At 43.7% G+C, this 21,094-nt stretch overlaps 1 protein-coding gene across 2 annotated transcripts in view; it reads right to left on the bottom strand.

Moving 5' to 3' along the window:
• WTIP (WT1 interacting protein) overlaps positions 1-21,094 on the bottom strand; it is a 56,555-nt gene that overhangs the window by 1,318 nt on the left and 34,143 nt on the right. The window lies entirely within an intron of this gene.

Here is a 21,094-nt window from a genome sequence, read left to right on the forward strand (position 1 = left end):
AAAATGGGCCGGAATGGGTGAATTTAACTCAGATGATCATTGTATCTACTACTGTGGGCAGGAATCCCTTAGAAGAAAAGGAGTAGCCATCATAGTAAACAAGAGTCTGAAATGCAGCACTTGGATGAAATCTCAAAAACAACAGAGTGATCTCTGTTTGTTTCCAAGGCAAACCATGTGATTATAGCTAGTATTTATAATTCTGTTTCTAACTACATTTCCACTACCCTATTCTATACGCCTTTTGCTCTCAGAAAACATTCTTCTTTCCCTGCACAGTGACACAGACTTTCATTTCTGAAGGGTCTGGGACATTAGTAGTTCTGTCTATAGTGGGGAGTTGTAGTTTTCCATTAATTTTACCACATATGTAAGGTATACTAATATAATAATATACAATATAAGGGAGCACTAAGAGATGCCACAGGAGATCTCCTGTGTTCCAGACATACTTCTCACTCTCAGTACATATAACTATACATATAACTATATGTAACTAATATACAACTATAACTATAATACATAACTAATAACTATATAACTAATAATTATAATAACTATAACTAAAACTAATCACCCCAGTCACCACAATAACCTCTTCTTGGCCTGGTCAGTGGGATTGGAGACCACATTGACCAAGAAGCAGGCTCAGAACTAGTTCTGTGTCCCCCAGTGAAAGTATTCCTCCCTTGAGAACTAAAACTTCCAAATCCCAAAGTTTTAGGGACAGAAAGCAAAAAAAAAAAAAAAAAAAAGTGTTGCTGTTGGATCACTAGGGGTAATAGTGAAAGGAGACAATCCTCAATTGTCAAGACTCATGAATCCAGGTTGTATAGGAAAAAACCTGCAAGAAGACCCAAGAAATGGTGATGTGCCTCCTTCAGTCAGGGGATGGGTTATTCAGACATTGATTGCTGACTTAGAGCACACACTGCATCCTGGAGGCCACTGAGCCAGCCCCACAAGGTGCTCTTACCCAGCCAGCACCACGTACGTCTGAGTCTTCAAAAGGCTATGCAAAATACTCTCAACTGCTTCTGGCTGAGGGAAAATATGGAAATACCAGTAATGTCAGTGAACATGAGACAACTAGCACACTACATCTGCTGTAAAGTGAGTCCTTGGTCAGAGGGGATGCCAGCTAGGATACCACTGATGTCAAGTAAAGCACTTCCTAACCTAAGATGGTCTAAACCTTCATGCAACCAGTAGTCCCAGCAGTGGCCAGAGTAACAGGTGAGGCTGACATTCAAAGTTGCACACAAAGTGGACACAGTGGGGAAGGAGCAGGTGTGACCAATTGAGAGAGTAGCACTGAAACATATACATTACCATATGTAAAACAGATAGCCAGTGAGAATTAGCAGTATGACTCAGGGAGCTCAAATCCAGAGCTCCATGACAAACTAGAGGGGTGGGATAAAGTGGGAGGTGGGAGGGAGGTTCAAGAGGGAGGAGACATATGCATACCTACGACTGATTCTTGCTGATGTGTGGCAGAAAGCAACACAGTATAGTAAAGCAATTATTCTCCAATTAAAATTAAAAAATAAAACAAAGTGGCATATGAGAGACATTTGGTACCCACCTTTTTCTCTTTCCTCTTTCTCTTCCCCAGATCATCTCATGAATATTATTAAGCTGAAACACTGTCTTTATGGTATGAACTCTCAAGTTTGTACCCTCAGTCTATATCTATGAGCTCCAAACTCCTAACTAACTGCCTACTTGAAATCTCCCATTGGATGTTTTTGATACTTCTGATCTATTAATAGTTTGTCCAAAGTCCAAAATGTAATACCTAATTTCCCCCAAAATAACCTGTATCCTCCTAACCATAAGAAAGTCTTCTTCCATCTCAATAAATAGTATCCCAGAGCCTAGATTTCCCCCTTTCCCTCATCATTCACATCAAATCCACCAGATTTCCTAAAAAATCTGTGTCTAAAGCCTATCTTGTCTCTATTATCTTCTCTCAGGATACTCCACCATGACCTTGGTGGAGAAATCACCTCCCAGAGGAGGACAAGGCAATGCCCATCTGCATGACCTCCCCAATAACCACTTCATTGCAGATGTGGGAATGAAAGCCAAGTGGTGAAGTCTGAGGACCAAGGACGAAGACATGGAAGTAGAGACAGAGGGAGTAGTCAAGTCTTATAGAGAGTTTTGCTATGAAGGGAAATGTAAGGTCAGTACAATTGCCACCCCTACCCCAGGGGCAGGGAGGCATCAGGGTCCCACTCTGCTCTCAGGGTCACTGAGACTGTTCCCAGTCAAAGTTAGCCCTCAGCCTCATCATCTCTACACAAAATACCCCAACACCCTCAATCACACCATCTCCCCCAAGTCAAGGCAGCTTTTCTCCCCAGGGTCAGTATGACTTCCACACTAGGACCAGAGAACAGGCAAAGAAGTGGAGGTGCGAAAGGGGAGCCTGACATAGCAGGGCACAGAGGGGAAGTTGTGAATGAGGGATGAAGGTATCATTTCTGAATGAGGAGATTTTCATGGCCTGGTCTGGCCTCAAGGATAATGGTTCCTGGCAGAGACCCACACAGCTCAGGAATAAGGCCAGTGTTCACACCCCACAACCACATTCAGACTGAGAATGGGACTGAGTCAAATGAGGGAGGAAGACTGGCTGGGAATTTGGAATGCCTTATTCACTCTCTTGGCTCAATTCAGAGGTCATCAGGTTCCATGGGATAAAAGGCAGGTAAGGTAAATGTCTCAAGCAAGGTGATGTCCCTGGCTGCCAGCCACCGCCACTCCTGCAGTGTCCTCAGGGCTGAGGTACAATCCTTCCCATGGGCCAGGCACTATCATAGAAAAGTGTTTTACCTGCCTGCATCATGCAAGTGAAGTTATGTGTATGCCTGTTAACCTCAGGAGTGCATGGTGAGATTCATTAGGCCATCACACAGCCTATTGTACGACAGGCATGTAACAGATGCCTGAGACACTGGAGGTACAATCCCTGCACAACAGTCATGGAAAAGCATGCGTACTGGGTATGGGCTGATAGGGTGACAGGTGAGAGGTTGGACAAACAGGTGAGGGTGGGAGGTAAGCAAACACTACCTCTGAGCACTTCCCTCTGAGCTGCCAAAGTGTGTCAGAGCCACAATTGTCCAGTTGGACAGTCCAGAGTGGCCTCACATCCTCAGGGAGTGCACCCAGCCCTCTCTGCCCTGCAAAGTGACCCTCCTGCTCAGAAAGGACCCTCCAAATGTCACCACCCCCTCAACTGAGGGAGGGCAGTGCAGCAGAGTGCTCAGGGCCAGAGAAGGAAGGAAGGAAGATGGAAGGGGAAGAGCAGAGGTCCAGTTCCCTGGGCCCACATCTATCAGCCGCCATTATCCTTGTGTCTCTGTGTCTAGGAAGAAATTCTCTTAAAAGAGCACTCTGGCCTCAGGTCCAGTATTCTTGCCTGGAGAATCCCCATGAACAGAAGAGCCTGGCGGGATACAGTCCATGGGGGCACAAAGAGTTGGAGACTGAGAGACTAAGCACAGCATACAGCACAGCCCTCAGATCTGCCCTCAGACCTTGCTCTGTTACCCCGGCAGTCTGTTCACAGTGCATTTCCCTTGAGCCTCCAGCCCATCCCACAGCCCCCACACCATGTCTCTCTCAGACACACAGGGCAGAGTCAGCTGGACACACCCCATCACAATCCCATAGTCATGTGCATATAATCACATGCACCCTGTCACACACACATGATCTCAAACACACTTGTAGACACACACACATATTCTGAGACAGATGGGCTCTTGCAGTCACATAGTCACACACACTCCAAGTCTCATATGCTCCCACAAACACACACTCCCATACTCCCAAAAGAGGATTCAACACACACACACACAAACAATTAAATTCTCAGATAACACACACACCAAGCCTTATGTCTGTCACTTGAGACCCATGCACTCTACCAGTCAGAAGCCCCACTGCAGACAGAACACACATACACTAACACCTGTAGATATACACACCCCAACATAATGTCCCTCTCATTCACTATACTTCCCCAGACACTTAGGGCATCAGTCTGCAACGCCCTTCCCTCTCCCATTCTTAGTGGGCTGAATTCCTACCCAATAGGAGACACTGGGGGCATGGGGAGAGGAATCCCCAAGCCTGGCCAGCAGGACCCCCAAACCCACAGTTCAGGCCTGCTGCGGGTAGCTCAGGTCATGTTCCCAGCCAAGCCCCAAGGACCAGGAATTTAAGGAACATACCACCCATAGGCAAGAGGAGTTTGCAAGTCCCCAGCTGGACCCTGCGACCTGCAGCCCTCGTTGGAGGGGGCACACCAAGCTGCCGTGCTCCTCCCTCCCCTCAGAGACCATCTAAAACCCTCACCAACTCATGGATGTCAGGAACAAATTTCTCACCAAGTGCACGGACAACTACATGCAGCCTGCTGGTGAAACAGCCCATGGAGCTGGAAGTCAGCACAGCCTCACAACTCCAGGACTGTGCGGCCAGCACAGCCCCTGTTTAGCTCAAACAATCATCCATCTCTCATCAAGAAGTGTCAGGGTAGATGCACAGCTGCGCAGGATGGTGACCACGGGGTGCTAGGTCTCTGACACTTAGTCTTACCTCTCTGATACTCCTATATTGCTTGCTTTCCTTCCTGTAAGATCCCTGCCATCAGCTTCCCACCCCTTCCCTCAGGTACACATCAATGACATGAGCTCCAACTAGAACCCTGGTTGCTGCCCAGGCTGCCTATCCAGACTGGCAAGTATCCGCACTGGCTCCTGGGCAGCCCCAGTCCTTCTCTGGCTGCTGTTCTGCTGCTGCTCCTTCCCTCCTGCAGGCTGTGTCAGTTTAGGGCCAGGCCCAGTGAGTCACTGACCGCCCTCCCCACCCAAGACCTATACCTCTGCAGGGCAAGCCTGGCTGACACACATTGCATGCCATTCATCTAACTTTGGCTTGTGTGTTTTAGTTAAAGTGGGAAGCAGTGGGTATTAACCTCAGAAGGAAAGGTGGGAGTGGCCAGCCTACTGTCAAGACAGGCATGTGGCAGCCTAATCTGCTGCCCCCAACCCCACTTCCCTCCTTCTGTAACTTGATCTTTTCTCCCCATCTTCAACATTGGCCCTGACATCCAGAATGGATGAAAGGCCACAATGGTGCCACTACAGGAAGCTAGGGAGAACCAGCAAGGCACTAACCCTTGAGTCCTGTTCTATAACAGCAACAGTCATGACTCAGGTTCCTGAGCCATGCAAGACCAAGGATGCCCCTGCCTCTTTTAAAGTCGCTATTTTTGCAACAATTAACAGCTCAGAAAAAAAGTATTTAAATTAAATGTAATGTTTTCCCATAATTTTTTATATTAAATGAGTTGTCCTGAAATCATATGCATGCCAGAACTTCACACATCTATGCAGTTCTTGTCAAATATAGGTAGATGATAAACACAATGCACAAAGCATTCTTGAATTTGGAGTAGGTTTCTTCTTATCTTATTTACCTTATTAAAGTGCAGCTCATGGGTTCATCATGAAATCAACAGCCAAAACCAGATTGACAGTGAAGGCAAAACTTGACCTGCCTCCACAGCCTTCCCATGCAAACCAGGAGAAAAGCAAACAAACCATCACCACATTATTGTTTATCGTACTGGAGTTCTAACCAGTAAAACAGGGTCAGAAAAAGAAGTGAAGTAAGATCCAAACCATAAAAGATTAGTGATATCAAATAGTTTTCATAAATGACAAATATTAACTGCATTCTAGAAGGAATTACTAGGGATTAAAAGGATTAAAATTATTCCAAGAGTAATTTAAAACTGGAACGTATTTCAAACCAAAATTCTTATACTTTTTTCTCTCTTTTGAGACAGCATATTAAAAAGCAGAGACATCACTTTGTAAACAAAGGTCCATCTAGCCAAGGCTATAGTTTTCGCAGTGGTAATGTATGGACGTGAGAGTTGGACTATAAAGAAAGCTGAGCACAGAAGAATTGATGCTTTTGAACTGTGGTGTTGGAACTCCTTGGACTGCAAGGAGATCCAACCAATCCATCCTAAAGGAGATCAGTCCTGGGTGTTCATTGGAAGGACTGATGCTGAAGCTGAAACTCCGATACTTTGGCCACCTGATGCAAAGAGCTGACTCATTTGAAAAGACCCTGATGTTGGGAAAGACTGAGGGCAGGAGGAGCAAGGGGCGACAGAAGATAAGATAGTAGGGTGGCCTCACCGACTCAATAGACATGTGTTTAGACGGACTCTGGGAGTTGGTGATGGACAGGGAGGCCTGTCATAGTATAGTTCATGGGGTCACACAGAGTCAGACAGGACTGAGAGACTGAACTGAACTGAACTGAATGTGATGAACTGATTTTGAAAGTTCTTCAAGAGTAAATGCTTAAGAGGACTTTCCAGGTGGCTCAGTGTTCCGTACAGAATCCTCCCCCTATCAATGTGGGAGACGAAGAAAATGTGGGTTCGATCCCTGGGTCAGGAAGATCCCCTGGAGAAGGAAATGACAACCCACTCCAGTATTCCTGTCTGAGAGATCCCATGGACAGAGAAGCCTAGCAGGCTACCATCCATGAGGTCACAAAGAATCAGACACGACTTAGTGATTAAACACCACCACCACCACCCAGGGATAAGTGAGGGTGCCAGGAAAAAAAAGGTATTATCATATTGCTGATGGAAATGACAACAGGCACAAATGATCTGGTGGGTAAGGTAGCAGTTTGCATCAAAATCATCACAAATCTGAAAACTCTTCAAACTACCATTTCCACCTTCAAGACTTTATCCCAGAGAAACAATTAAGACTAGACACAAACCTTAGGTTCCATATCATTTATCACTATTGATTTACAAAACAATGTTTTAAATGCCCAGTAGAAAAGCAGACAGTGTTTTTATAAGAAGTAAATTATTTAAATTTTCCTAATGAGCTGCATAAATACATGTTTCTTTGTACTGGGTGGGCCAAAAAGTTCATTCAGTTTTTTTTCATAAGACGTTATGGAAAAATCCCAAGGAACTTTCTGGCTAATCCGACAGGAAGACAATCTAAAGTAAGAATCCTACTTAATTGTTTTAAAAAGTATGCCAAAGTCCTTACTTGGAAAAAGTTTGGGAACCACTGCCAGAGTGTCGATTTTAAAGAAGCATTTCTCTAGATAATATGCCACTGCAGACTGGAAGTACAAGGGTATGTGCTGGGGCAGTACATACTCCTATTCAGTACAAATCTTCAGGACGCTCGGGAATTGTTAGTCCTGGAAGGCACAGTGATGGGGGGAGGGGTGGGTTTCACTTACTATTTCCCAGGCTGAGCTTCTTGTCTCCACAGTGCCAGGCAACAACTCTCAGAGTCAGTCATCCTGGATTCATCTCCAGGGTACTGGCCACACCAGGCCAATAGGAAGGCAGCCCAAAATGGAAACATGTACATGTAAGGGCACCCATGGCAGCATGTCAACACACCACTAAAAGCAAATCTTACAGATGATGGGCTGAACACCTTCATTCATGTTCTCTCCCACCAGTGACCAAACCAGAGGATAAAGGAATACTAAAACTGACAACCTCACAATACCAAAGACAACGCAAAGGCATTCATTATAGGACTTGAGATTCCAACAAAATGGTGAAGAAGAGTGGGAGGAGGATGTTGAAGGGAAAGCTTATAATTGTTTAGTCACTAAGTGGTGTCTGACTCTCTGTGACTCCATAGATTGTAGCCCATGAGGCTCCTCTGTCCATGGGATCTCCCAAGCAGGAATACTGGAGTGGGTTGCCATTTCCTTCTCCAGGGTATCTTCCTGACCCAGGGATTGAACCCACATCTCCTGATTAGGCAGGCGGATTCTTTACTGCTGAGCCACCAGGGAAGTCCTGGGAGAGCTTAGCATGACTCAAAAAAGACAAAGCGCTCCAAACATGGGGAAGAACAGGGACATAGCAGATCTGCTCCCACAGACTGCCACAGGGGATGGGTGTGTTGTAAATGTGGGGTCTTTCAGGATCATTTCAACAAGGCTGAAAAAATTATACTCAAAGAGGCATACGAAATCAAAGGATTTATTAATATTGTACTCATAGGTCTCAGAGTGAGAACAGCACGCCTCATAAGGGGCCATGTGGGAGGAGCACCAAGAGAACAGGTTCCACCAAGCATGACCGAGGACCAGTGGATAAGTGCCATAACTGGGGGTCAGGGAAGAGTACACAAGTGAAAGGTTTGAGCAGATTTCATTGATGCATTTGAATGTTTCTAGGTTACAGTCATGGAAGGGCAGGAAGGGAAACTTATGGAGCAGACCAGCCTTATCAATCTATAGTCTGCTTGTGAGGATGCTGAGGCATCAAGGAAATATGAAATTTTAAAATATTATAATACAATAAACCCTGTTATGCCTCAGCATCAACTATACTATATGGATGGATGCAAGTTATCACTTGGGTTGTGGAGATATTAAAAGTGAGGGGGACAGTTCAACTTAACCACCAAAGTCAAATGTGTTAAGGTGACAACCAGGAAGAGTTCTATTAAGCAAATGATAAGAATTTAGAATCATCACATACAAGGGAACCCACATAAGGCTATCAGCAGGCCAGGAGAGAATGGAATATGTATCTAAATTGCTGGAAGGAAAAATAACCAACAAAATGGACAAATTCCTAGTAACATACAACCTACCAAAACTGAATTATGAAGAAAGAGAAAATATAAATAGCTAAGAAGATTAAATAAGTGATCAAAAATCTTTCAACACAGAAAAGCCAAGGATCAGCTAGATTCATTGGTGAATTCTACCAAACATTTATAAAGAATTAACACTAATCCTTCTCAGATTCTTCTCAAAACTTGAAGTGGGGGAACGCTTCCAAAAACACTCTATAGGCCAACATTACCCTTATAAAGACACAAGAAAACTACAGGTCAATATCTCTGACATAGATGCAAAAGTTTCAATAAAATATTAACAAGCCAAATTCAACAGTACATTAAGTGCATTATATGCCATAGATTGTGGTATTTATCCCTAGGATACAAGGATGATTCAACATAATGCAAATGATTTCCCCAATTAATAAAAGATAAAAATCATATGATCATCACAACAGATACAGAAAGAGGATTTGATGAACTTCAATATCCTTTCATGATTAAAAACTCTCAACAAATTAAGTATACAGAAAGGGTACTTTATCATAATAAAGGTCATATGTGACAAGCCCACAGTTAACATCAACTCAATGGTGAAAAAAATGAAAGCTTTTCCACTAAGACCAGGAACACAACAAGTCGCTCAGACATACCACTCCTATCCAACACAGTACTGGAAATACTAACTAGAGCAATGAGATCAGAAAAAAACACATTCAATTTAGAAAGGAAGAAGTAAAACTCTCTCTTGGCAGATGATATGATCTTATCTATAGAAAATCCTTAAGACTCCACCAAAAAGCTGTCAGAACTAATCAATTCAGTAAAGTTGCAAAGTAAAAAACCAACATATAAAATCAGTTGCATTTCTACATACTAACAATGACCTATCTGAAAACAAAGCACACAATCGCATTTATAATAGCACTGAAAACACAATTCAGTTCAGTTCAGTTCAGTTGCTCAGTCGTGTCCAACTCTTTGCGACCCCATGAACCACAGCACACCAGGCCTCCCTGTCCATCACCAGTTCCCAGGGTCCACCCAAACCCATGTCCATTGAGTTGGTGATACCATCCAACCATCTCATCCTCTGTCATCCACTTATCCTCCTGTCCTCAGTCTTTCCCAGCATCAGGGTCTTTTGCAATAAGTCAGTTCCTCAAGTCAGATGGCCAAAGTATTGGAGTTTCAACTTCAACATCAGCCCCTCCAATGAACACCCAGGACTGATCTCCTTTAGGATGGACTGGTGGGATCTCCTTGTAGTTCAAGGGACTCTCAAGAGTCTTCTCCAACACCACAGTTCAAAAGCATCAATTCTTTGGCGTTCAGCTTTCTCCACAGTCTAACTCTCACATCCATATATGACCACTGGAAAAACCATAGCCTTGACAAGACGGACCTTTTCAGCAAAGTAATGTCTCTGCTTTTTAATATGCTGTCTAGGTTGGTCACAACTTTCCTTCCAAGGAATAAGTGTCTTTTAATTTCATGGGTGCAATCACCATCTGCAGTGATTTTGGAGCTCAGAAAAATAAAATCAGCCACTGTTTCCCCATCTATTTGCCATGAAGTGATGGGACCAGATGCCATGATCTTAGTTTTCTGAATGTTGAGCTTTAAGCTAACTTCTGCACTCTCCTCTTTCACTTTCATCAAGAGGCTCTTTAGTTCTTCTTCACTTTCTGCCATAAGGGTGGTGTCATCTGCATATCTGAGGTTATTTGTATTTCTTCCGGCAATCTTGATTCCAGCTTGTGTTTCTTCCAGCCCAGCGTTTCTCATGGTGTATTCTGCATATAAGTTAAATAAGCAGGGTGACAATATACAGCCTTGACATACTCCTTTTCCTATTTGGAACCAGCCTGTTGTTCCACGTCTAGTTCTAACTGTTGCTTCCTGACCTACATACAGGTTTCTCAAGAGGCAGGTCAGTTGGTCTGGTATTCCCATCAGTTTCAGAATAATTCGCAAATAGATGTTTTTCTGGAACTCTCTTGCTTTTTCTATGATCCAGCAGATGTTGGCAATTTGATCTCTGGTTCCTCTGCCTTTTCTAAAACCAGCTTGAACATCTGGAAGTTCACGGTTCATGTATTGCTGAAGCCTGGCTTGGAGAATTTTGAGCATTATTTTACTAGCGTGTGAGATGAGTGCAATTATGTGGTAGTTTGAGCATTCTTTGGCATTGCCTTTCTTTGGGATTGGAATGAAAACTGACCTTTTCCAGTCCTGTGGCCACTGCTGAGTTTTCCAAATTTGCTGGCATACTGAGTGCAGCACTTTCACAGCATCATCTTTCAGGATTTGAAATAGCTCAACTGGAATTCCATCACCTCCACTACCTTTGTTTGTAGTGATGCTTCCTAAGGCCCACTTGACTTCACATTCCAGGATGTCTGACTCAAGGTGAGTGATCACATCATAGTGATTATCTGGGTCGTGAAGATCTTTTTTGCATAATCCGTCTGTGTATTCTTGCCACCTTTTAATATCTTCTGCTTCTGTTAGGTCCCTACAATTTCTGTCCTTTATTGAACCCATCTTTGCATAAAATGCTCCCTTGGTTATCTCTAATTTTCTTGAAGAGATCTCTAGTGTTTCCCATTCTAATGTTTTCCTCTATTTCTTTGCATTGATCTCTGAGGAAGGCTTCCTTATCACTCCGTGCTATTCTTTGGAACTCTGCATTCAAATGGGTATATCTTTCCTTTTCTCCTTTGCTTTTCACTTCCCTTCTTTTCACAGCTCTTTGTAAGGCCTCCTCAGACAGTCATTGTGCTTTTTTGCATTTCTTTTTCTTAGGGATGGTCTTGATTCCTGTCTCCTGTACAATGTCATGAACGTCTGTCCATAGTTCATCAGGTACTCTATCTATCAGATCTAGTCCCTTAAATCTATTTCTCACTTCCACTGTATAATCATAAGGGACTTGATTTAGGTCATACCTGAATGGTCAAGTGGTATTCTCCACTTTCTTCAATTTAAGTCTGAATAAAGAATAAAATCTAACTAATGAAATGAAATACTATAAGCCATTGATGAAACAAATTGAAGACACAAATAAACAGATATTTTGTGTTCATGGGTCAGAAGAATTAACATTGTTAAAATGTCCATATCACCCAAACCTAACTATAAATTTAGTCTCAAATCCTATCAAATTTCCAATAGCATTTCTCACAAAAACAGAAAAAGTAACCCTAAAATTCATATAGAGCCACAAAAGATCATGAAGAGCCAATGCAATCTTGAGAAAGAGGAAAAACATTGGAAGCAGCTCACTTCCTGATTTCAAACTATACTAGCAAGCTACAGCCACCAAAAGACTATGGTACTGGCATAGAAACAGAAACACAGACCAATGGAATAGACTCAAGAGCCCAGAAACAAACCTATGCACATAAGATCAACTAACATTTGGCAAAGAAGGTTGAGCAGAGGAAGTAAACACAGAAGAAAACATTTAGATGAGTCAATTAATATAAAACCCCAAAGCATTCAATACTTAACAGTAAATTGTTTAAGGATACATAAATAGGTGGTAAAACTACATAGAGAAGTAAAGGAGGGATCAACACACGATTTAGCATGAGAGGGGGCAGTGTGTTCAGAGCAGGGCACATGGAGGGTGGTGCAGGTTATGTTTCATCTCTCCAGCTAGTGAGAGGGTAAGAGGCAGGAAGGCTAGAGGTCCCCAAGCGGCAGGAGGAAATAAACTGCAAGTGGCAAACTTTTTTTTTTCTTTCTCTACACAAAATTAAGAGAGGCTTCTTTTAATTCTGTGTTGATGGCACCTGGTTCTGCCTTGAGCTAACCAACACGTTTTTCTTACGGAAATGTTTTTCTTAACCTATGTTGATGAAACTATGTATTTACCTTGGAATCTGCCTTTCTTCAAAATGGTTCCCCCTGAGACTAACTTTTTCTTTTCTCAGAACTTGGATTGGTAATGGCTCAACAAACCAGTATTCCTGTCAATTGTTCGATGGCCAGGGGATGACACACCTCGTGCCATCCCATCTCAAAAATGCATATTCTGGGAGAGGGGCCTAGTAAAACTCCCTCAGCTTGGAGGTGTCTCTCTTATCTGATTAATAGCTTTCTAACAGACATAAAACACTTTGCTAAAAACCAGCAAGGGGGCACTCTTCCTGTCCCCTTCTGATGTCTATGTCAGAAGCTTTCCCTATCTCTATTATACTTTAATGAAACTTTCCTATACAAAAAGTAGTCAAGTCTTGTCTCTGACCCCAGATCAAAATCCTCTCCTCTGGAGATTACAAATCCCAGACACATAACACACAGTCGCGTAACACATGGCTCACAGCAGCAAACTTTCACCTTGAGGGCTTGTCTAGGATCTTCAAGACAAGGTAAAGACACTTGGAGCTCTAGTTCTTTGCTCTTCTAGTAAACATATTTTCTGCTGTACTTTACTAACTCTATGGTGTGCCTGTGTGTGTGAAAGCAGCATGAAAGAGGCGTGAATTTAGCCACGAAGCAAGCATTGAGCCCTGCTCTGCGGTTTCATGGTGCCTCGTAATGACTGAAGCCAGCCCCAAAAAGTGGAGCCCTGTCGGGGGTTTATATTGACCTGCCAATGCCAAGAAGCACCCAACATCCCTGCGAGAGAAGTGGCCAGAAATGGGTGAAGCATGTGGACCGAACATTCCTTTCTCAGTTACCTTTTCCTGGTCTCTTTGACCACTTTGTAACTGCCTGAGGAATTAGAACTACTAGCCAAACCTGTTGGATCACAGACTTTCAAGGGACTTGCAATCCACGATGTTGGTGGTTGTATTGCGCACTACAGACAAGAGCACGTTCGGTAGCTAGGTAGAGCTCTATCTCCCAGAATGTCTCTCAGGCTAGAAGCTGCTCTCTTAGCTGCCTGCCTCAGAGGGTAGGAACCTGAAAGTGAGTCTTTATCACAACTGTGCCTCCAATCTATATGGATAGTAGCACCACATGACCATGAGGTTTTTGAGGACATAGATCAGGAATCCCAGGATCTGGTCAGATTGGAAGTGCAATGGGCTTCTTCCTTGGTAAAGCTAGCTCTTAGCAGGCCAGAGGAGGCTCGCTGGTGGCTTTGAAAGGACTGGCTTAATAGCTCGAGGACAAAAATCACTTTATCCTCACTGGCCAGCCCTTCACCACCTCTTCTGCTATCACACATAATGGTGTAGTGACACTCAGAAGGGACACCTTGGTTTTATGTTCATCCTCTGGGATCATATGCAAAGGGCAGTCAGAAAGGCTGAGGAACAGCCATACTAGCTATTGCCTCTCCATGAAGCACCCACAGGGAAAAATAACCACTCTATGAGAGTTAATAAGCCCTTTTCTTAATCAAGAAATACAAAGAATGAAGGAAGATCTGGGAGACTATTTGGAAGACCCAGAAAAATATATTAGAGCCTTTAAGGGTGTTACTCTGCTTTATGATCTTACGTGGGAGGATGTGATTTATCAGTTCAGTTCAGTCGCTCAGTCATGTCTGACTCTTTGCAACCCCATGGACCACAGCACACCAGGCCTCCCGGTCCATCACCAACTCCCAGAGTCCACCGAAACTCATGTCCATTGTGTCAGGGATGCCATCCAACCATATCATCCTCTGTTGTCCCCTTCTCCTCCTGCCCTCAATCTTTCCCAGCATCAGGGTCTTTTCCAATGAGTCAGTTCTTCGAGTCAGGTGGCCAAAGTACTGGAGTTTCAGCTTCAACATCAGTCCTTCCAATGAACACCCAGGACTGATCTCCTTTAGGATGGACTGGTGGGATCTCCTTGCAGTCCAAGGGACTCTCAAGAGCCTTCTCCAACACCACAATTCAAAAGCATCAATTCTTTGGCACTCAGCATCCATACATGACTACTGAAAAAATCACAGCCTTAACTAGACGGACCTCTGTTGGCAAAGTAATGTCTCTGCTTTTTAATATGCTATCTAGGTTGATCATAACTTTCCTTCCAAGGAGTAAGTGTCTTTTAATTTCATGGCTGCAGTCACCATCTGCAGTGATTTTGGAGCTCAGAAAAATAAAATCAGCCACTGTTTCCCCATCTATTTGCCATGAAGTGATGGGACCAGATGCCATGATCTTACTTTTCTGAATGTTGAGCTTTAAGCTAACTTTTTCACTCTCCTCTTTCACTTTCATCAAGAGGCTCTTTAGTTCTTCTTCACTTTCTGCCATAAGGCTGGTGTCATCTGCATTCTGAGGTAATTGATATTTCTCCTGGCAATCTGGATTCCAGCTTGTGCTTCATCCAGCCCAGTGTTTCTCATGATGTCAGGAAGCAACAGTTAGAACTGGACATGGAACAACAGACTGGTTCCAAATAGGAAAAGGAGTATGTCAAGGCTGTATATTGTCACCCCGCTTATTTAATTTATATGCAGAGTACATCATGAGAAATGCTGGGCTGGAGGAAGCACAAGCTGGAATCAAGATTGCCAGGAGAAATACAAATAACCTCAGATATGCAGATGACACCACCCTTATGGCAGGAAGTGAAGAACTAAAGAGCCTCTTGATGAAAGTGAAAGAGGAGACTGGAAAAGTTAGCTTAAAGCTCAACATTCAGAAAACTAAGATCATGGCATCTGGTCCCATCACTTCATGGCAAATAGATGGGGAAACAGTGGAAATAGTGTCAGAATTTATTTTTCTGGGCTCCAAAATCACTGCAGATGGTGACGGCAGCCATGAAATTAAAAGACGCTTACTCCTTGGAAGGAAAGTTATGACCAACCTAGACAGCATTATTAAAAAGCAGAGACATTACTCTGCCGAAAAGGTCAGTCTAGTCAAGGCTATGGTTTTTCCAGTGGTCATGTATGGAGGTGAGATTTGGACTATAGAGAAAGCTGAGCACCAAAGAAGTGATGCTTTTGAACTGTGGTGTTGGAGAAGACTCTTGAGAGTCCCTTGAACTGCAAGGAGATCCAACCAGTCCATCCTAAAGGAGATCAGTCCTGGGTGTTCATTGGAGGGACTGATGTTGAAGCTAAAACTCCGATACTTTGGCCACCTGATGCGAAGAGCTGACTCATTGGAAAAGATCCTGATGCTGGGAAAGATTGAAGGCAGGAGGAGAAGGGGACAACAGAGGGTGATATGGCTGGATGGTATCACCGACACAACGGACATGAGTTTGGGTGGACTCTGGGAATTGGTGATGGACAGGGAGGCCTGGCGTGCTGCGGTTCATGGGGTTGCAAAGAGTCAGACACGACTGAGCAACTGAACTGAACTGAACTGAACTCTGCATATAAGTTAAATAAGCAAGGTGACAATTTACAGCTTTGACATACTCCTTTTCTTATTTGGAACCAGTCTGTTGTTCCATGTCCAGTTCTAACTGTTGCTTCCTGACCTGCATACAGATTTCTCAAAGGCAGGTCAGGAAATCTGGTATTCCCATCTCTTTCAGAATTTCCCAGTTTACTGTGATCCACACAGTCATATCCTGGGGCATATGCTAACTCCCGACTCAAAAACTCCAGTTTTGGAGAAAGCTATTGCCTATAAAGATGAATGACTTGGTAATGAATCAGCAGGAAAGAGGGAGGACAAGATAGCTGCCCTCCCTCCTGGGAATCCAGTGGTCTCAACTAAAGAACCAGACTGGGACTATAACACGGCTAAAGGAAGATGGAATCAGAGTCATTTTGTCAGATGTATTCTTGAAGGACTCAGGTGAGTATAGGCTAAGACTTTAAACTATGCCAAACTGGCAAACACAGAACAGGAAAAGAAGCAAGCACCCAGTAAATTCCTAGTGTGAGATGCCCTTCACAGATTCACTGAGATTGATCCCAAAAGTGAAGAGTGAAGAATGATCTTAAAGGATAGATTTCTCACTCAGTCAGCTCCTAATATCCACTATAAGCTACTAAAACAGGCGTATGGACCAAATCAGTCTTTAGATAATCTGTTACAACTGGCTTAGACAGTTTATTATGGCAGGGAATATGAGGAGAGGAAGGAAAGGCAGAGAAAGACCAAGGAACAGACTGAAGCCCTAATAATGGTGGTCAGAACCATTCTGAGACAGCCTGAGAAAAGTGCCCAGAGGGACCCAGGTGGAAAGGGACAGATTTGCGATTACTGTGAAGAGGGGCACCTCAAGTAGGATTGCCCTCAGGCTTCTAAGTTGCCCTCAGGTCTAATGTCCAATCTGCAAAGGACCACACTGGAGGAGAGACCCAGGGGTTGGACTCTCAAGACAATCAGGACTAAAGGTGCCCAGGGGTCCCCACAAAAGCTCCCATCCTAATTATACCTGAGAAACCCCAGGTATTAATAACTGTAGGGGTCTAATCAGTCGATTTTCTTTTGGACACCAGGGCAACTGCAATGTCTGGACAAGCCAAACGTTATTATTTCAGTTGTCCTCTAAGCTGCAACTAGGATTCTGTGCTGTTTTCACATGAGTTTCTGATTGTGCCTGGAGAAGGCAATGGCACCCCACTCCAGTACTCCTGCCTAGAAAACCCCATGGATGGAGGAGCCTGAGGCTGCAGTCCATGGGGTCGCTAAGAGTCGGACACAACTGAGCAACTTCACTTTTACTTTTCACTTTCATGCATTGGAGAAAGAAATGGCAACCCACTCCAGTGTTCTTGCCTGGAGAATCCCAGGAGAGCCTGGTGGGCTTCCACCTATGGGGTCGCACAGAGTCGGACACGACTGAAGCGACTTAGCAGCAGCAGCAGCAGCATACTGAGCAAGCTCCATGCCTCTGTTTTCATGAATATGGAGCCCTCTTTTTCTCCCCCATTAATTGAACAAAATATAAATCCTGGAGTGTGGCTGATGGAAAAACTGTGGGTCGAGCACAAAATGCTGTTCCTGTCACTGTCAAGCTAAAAGACCTGCACTTTTTTCCACATCAAAAGCAGTATCCTCTAAAACCTGAGGTTAAGGAAGGGTTAAAACATATCATTGAAAATTTAAAGGAGCAGGGGCTATTAATTCCCTGTAACAGTCCACGCAACACTCCTACTTTGGGTGTGAAAAAGTCAAATGATAAATGGTGACTAGTTCAAGATTTATGACTAATAAATGAGGCTATGGATCCTTTACACCCCATGGTGCCTAATCCTTGTACTCTATTGTTTGAAATTCCTGAAGAGCCAAATATTTTTCAGTAATTGATTCAAAAGATGCTTCCAACTCTATACCATTAGCAGAGGAAAATATTTTTATTTGCCTTTGAAGACCCTACCCAGCCAGCTTCTCAGTTAACCTGGACAGTTTTGCCCCAGGGGTTTCATGACAGCCCTCACTTATTCAACAGAGTTTGTCACAGAACCTACAAAACTTTAATAGCCCCAAGGCAGTGGGGCTACTGGTGTTACAATATGTAGATGATATTCTGCTCTGTTCTGAGACAGAGGAAGCTTGCTCACAAGCCTCAGAAGGCTTCCTAAACCTTTTGGCTGGCTGTGGCTATAAGGTATCAAGGGAAAAGGCTCAGCTTTGTCAACAATCTGTTAAATACCTGGGCCTAATCATATCCAAAGGAATGAGGGCCATAGGCCCTGAGAGAATTGAGCCTATACTAAATCATCCCCTACCTATGGCTTTAAGACATCTGAGAGGATTTGGGGGCATCACAGGCTACTGCTGCATTTGGATTCCAGGTTATGGGAAACTTGCGTGGCCTTTATATAAACTTATAACTGAAACTCAACAAGACCAAACTGGCAAACTGGTTTGGTCTCCAGATACTCAAAAGGCTTTTAAGGCTCTACAAACTGCTCTCCTGAAAGCTCCTGCTTTGAGCTTGCCCACAGGGTCAGAGTTTGTCTGTCAGTCATTGTTGTTAGAAGAACCAATAACTAAGTTTAAAGTTGGTGGCAGATTTCAGCTTTTCAACAGGCATCACAAGAATTCTGGGAGGTGATGTATAACCCAGGCTTTGAGTCAAACAAGCCATGGTTTAAGCCAGGAACCAAGGTCCTGATAAAGACTTTGGGACCTGGGGGGCCATCTCTTGAGGCCCTCTGGGAAGGCCCTTACCAGGTTATTCTTTCTTCTCCCACAACTGTCAAGGTGCCAGGAACTGATTCGTGGGTGCACCACACTTGAGTTAAAAAGTGGCATCCTGACCCCTCAGGCTAAGCCAGTCATTCTATCTTTATTCTCTATGCTTTTACCTTTTCACTTTTCAAATGGGCTTGATAACCTATATATGGGTCTGCTTCTTCTGACTCCAAAATCCTGCTGTTTAACTCTCCAGATAATGCCTTCCTGTCCTGGGTTCATTCCTAAACCACATTCTACAAGCAGTCTAATTGCTGGATCTGCAGAGTGCGCCCCTCCTCATCAGCGGAAGACTTCCTGTGGTGGGCATCTCCACTTCAAAGAAATGACTTTCTCCTAGTCTGCGACTACCTTCAACAACAACAATCATGTGCGACGCCTCTTCTTAATATGATGACATCTAACAATCCTAAAATGGACTGGTGTTTATACTTTGCACCTTAACTACGGACATAATGTGACTTTTAATTTGGATTGTTTCAACTTAGTTTAATTACGATTTTGCTGCACATAAGACGACAAATCAGTCTAGATCTGATTGATTTTTACCTGCTATTTATAAAATATGGGATGAGGTCATATGGCTAACTCCTGAAAAGGGACACCTAATGTCTAGTGCTCCCATATGCTGGGAACAAATAGAGCCATCCCCAAAAGTTAGCCAACAACTATAATGACTGGAAACAATCAGGGTTTTTGCCTCAGGAAATATGCATGTAGTCATTCCTGTGTTTTCCAACCCCACTACAGGTCCTCCTTCTGCCTGGCCAGGCACTGATCGACCCCTCAGCCACACTGACTTGCTCCAAGTGGGACCTAATGGATATGTGGCTCCTACCTGTGGGCGTGGCTTCCCCCGGGCTGGATAGGGATAAGAACCGTAGGTCTAGCTTTTACTCATGGCTTCCTATTTTCAGGGGATTCCCTGGTGGCTCAGACGGTAAAGCGTCTGCCTACAATGCGGGAGACCTGGGTTTGATCCCCGGGTTGGGAAGATCCCCTGGAGAAGGAAATGGCAACTCACTCCAGTACTCTTGCCTAGAAACCTCCATGGATGGAGGAGCCTGGTGGGCCCCAGTCCATAGGGTCGGAAAGAGTCGGACAGGACTGAGTGACTTCACTTTCACTTTCATATTTTCAGAGCTTCCAGAGAAGCCTGCTAATTTGCCACACCTTAGAACTCGTTGGACAAGGTCTGTATTTCATTGGTATGGTTATTTGGCTGCAATATTCATTCCTGCTATGGGAACTACAGACATTATGCTATGAGCTGATGCTCTAACTTTACTCAACAAGCCTTACAAGATTCTCGAAAAGCTATTTCAGCCCTTAATGCTGAACAACAGATTGGCCTTAGATATTCTAATAGTCACACAAGGAGGAACTTGTGTCATTATTTACAATAAGCGCTGTCACTCACTTTACTAAATACATGAACAAGATGATTCAGGCTATGGGTACTCTGAAGCCTCAGTTGCTTCACTTTGGGAGATGTTAACTAGTTGCCCATGGTGGAAAACTATCTTAATTGTAGTAATTCTGATTGTTCTGTTTTTGCTGTTTGCTCCCTGCATCTGTAACTGTGTAACTGGATTTGTATCTAGCCACCACATGAAGGCTTTTAAGTTATAAATGTTTGTCCAAACTCCTATGAGTGCCACAGCTTCCTCCAACTACTACTTGGGGCCTCTGGATCAGAGATCCTTAATAGGAGAGTTAGGACAATATGCTGCCTCACAAATTTAGGGACAACGCCCCTTGTCAGCTCAGAAGCAGTTATAGAATGAGAATGTCGCCCCTTTCCCTAAGCAACATAATTCTCCTAAAAGAAAAGGGGGGGATGGGGAACACATGTAAATCCATGGCTGATTCATGTCAATGTATGACAAAACCCACTACAATATTATAAAGTGATTAGCCTCCAACTAATAAAAAAAAAATAAATGAAAAAAAAAGAAAAAAGAAAAAAAAAGAAAAAGAAAAGGGGGGAATGAGAGGGTAACAGGCAGGAAGGCCAGGGGTCCCCAAGCAGCAGGAGGAAATAAACTGCAAGTGGCAAATTTTTTTTTTTCCTTCTCTACACAAAATTAAAAGAGGCTTCTGCCCGGTTCTGCCTTGAGCTAACCAATGTGTTTTTCTTACAGAAATGCTTTTCCTAAGCTATGCTGATGAAACTATGTATTTACTTTGGAATCTGCCTTTCTTCAAAATGGTTCCACCTGAGACTAACTTTTTCTTTCCTCAAACCTTAGGCTGATAATGGCTCAACAAACCAGTATTCTGTCAATTGCTTTATGGCCAGGGGATGACATACCTTGTGCCATCCCATCTCAAAAATGCATATTGTGAGAGGCCTGATGA

Source organism: Odocoileus virginianus, chromosome 20 (assembly GCF_023699985.2).
Source record: "Odocoileus virginianus isolate 20LAN1187 ecotype Illinois chromosome 20, Ovbor_1.2, whole genome shotgun sequence".
In the NCBI taxonomy this organism is placed as follows: domain Eukaryota; kingdom Metazoa; phylum Chordata; class Mammalia; order Artiodactyla; family Cervidae; genus Odocoileus; species Odocoileus virginianus.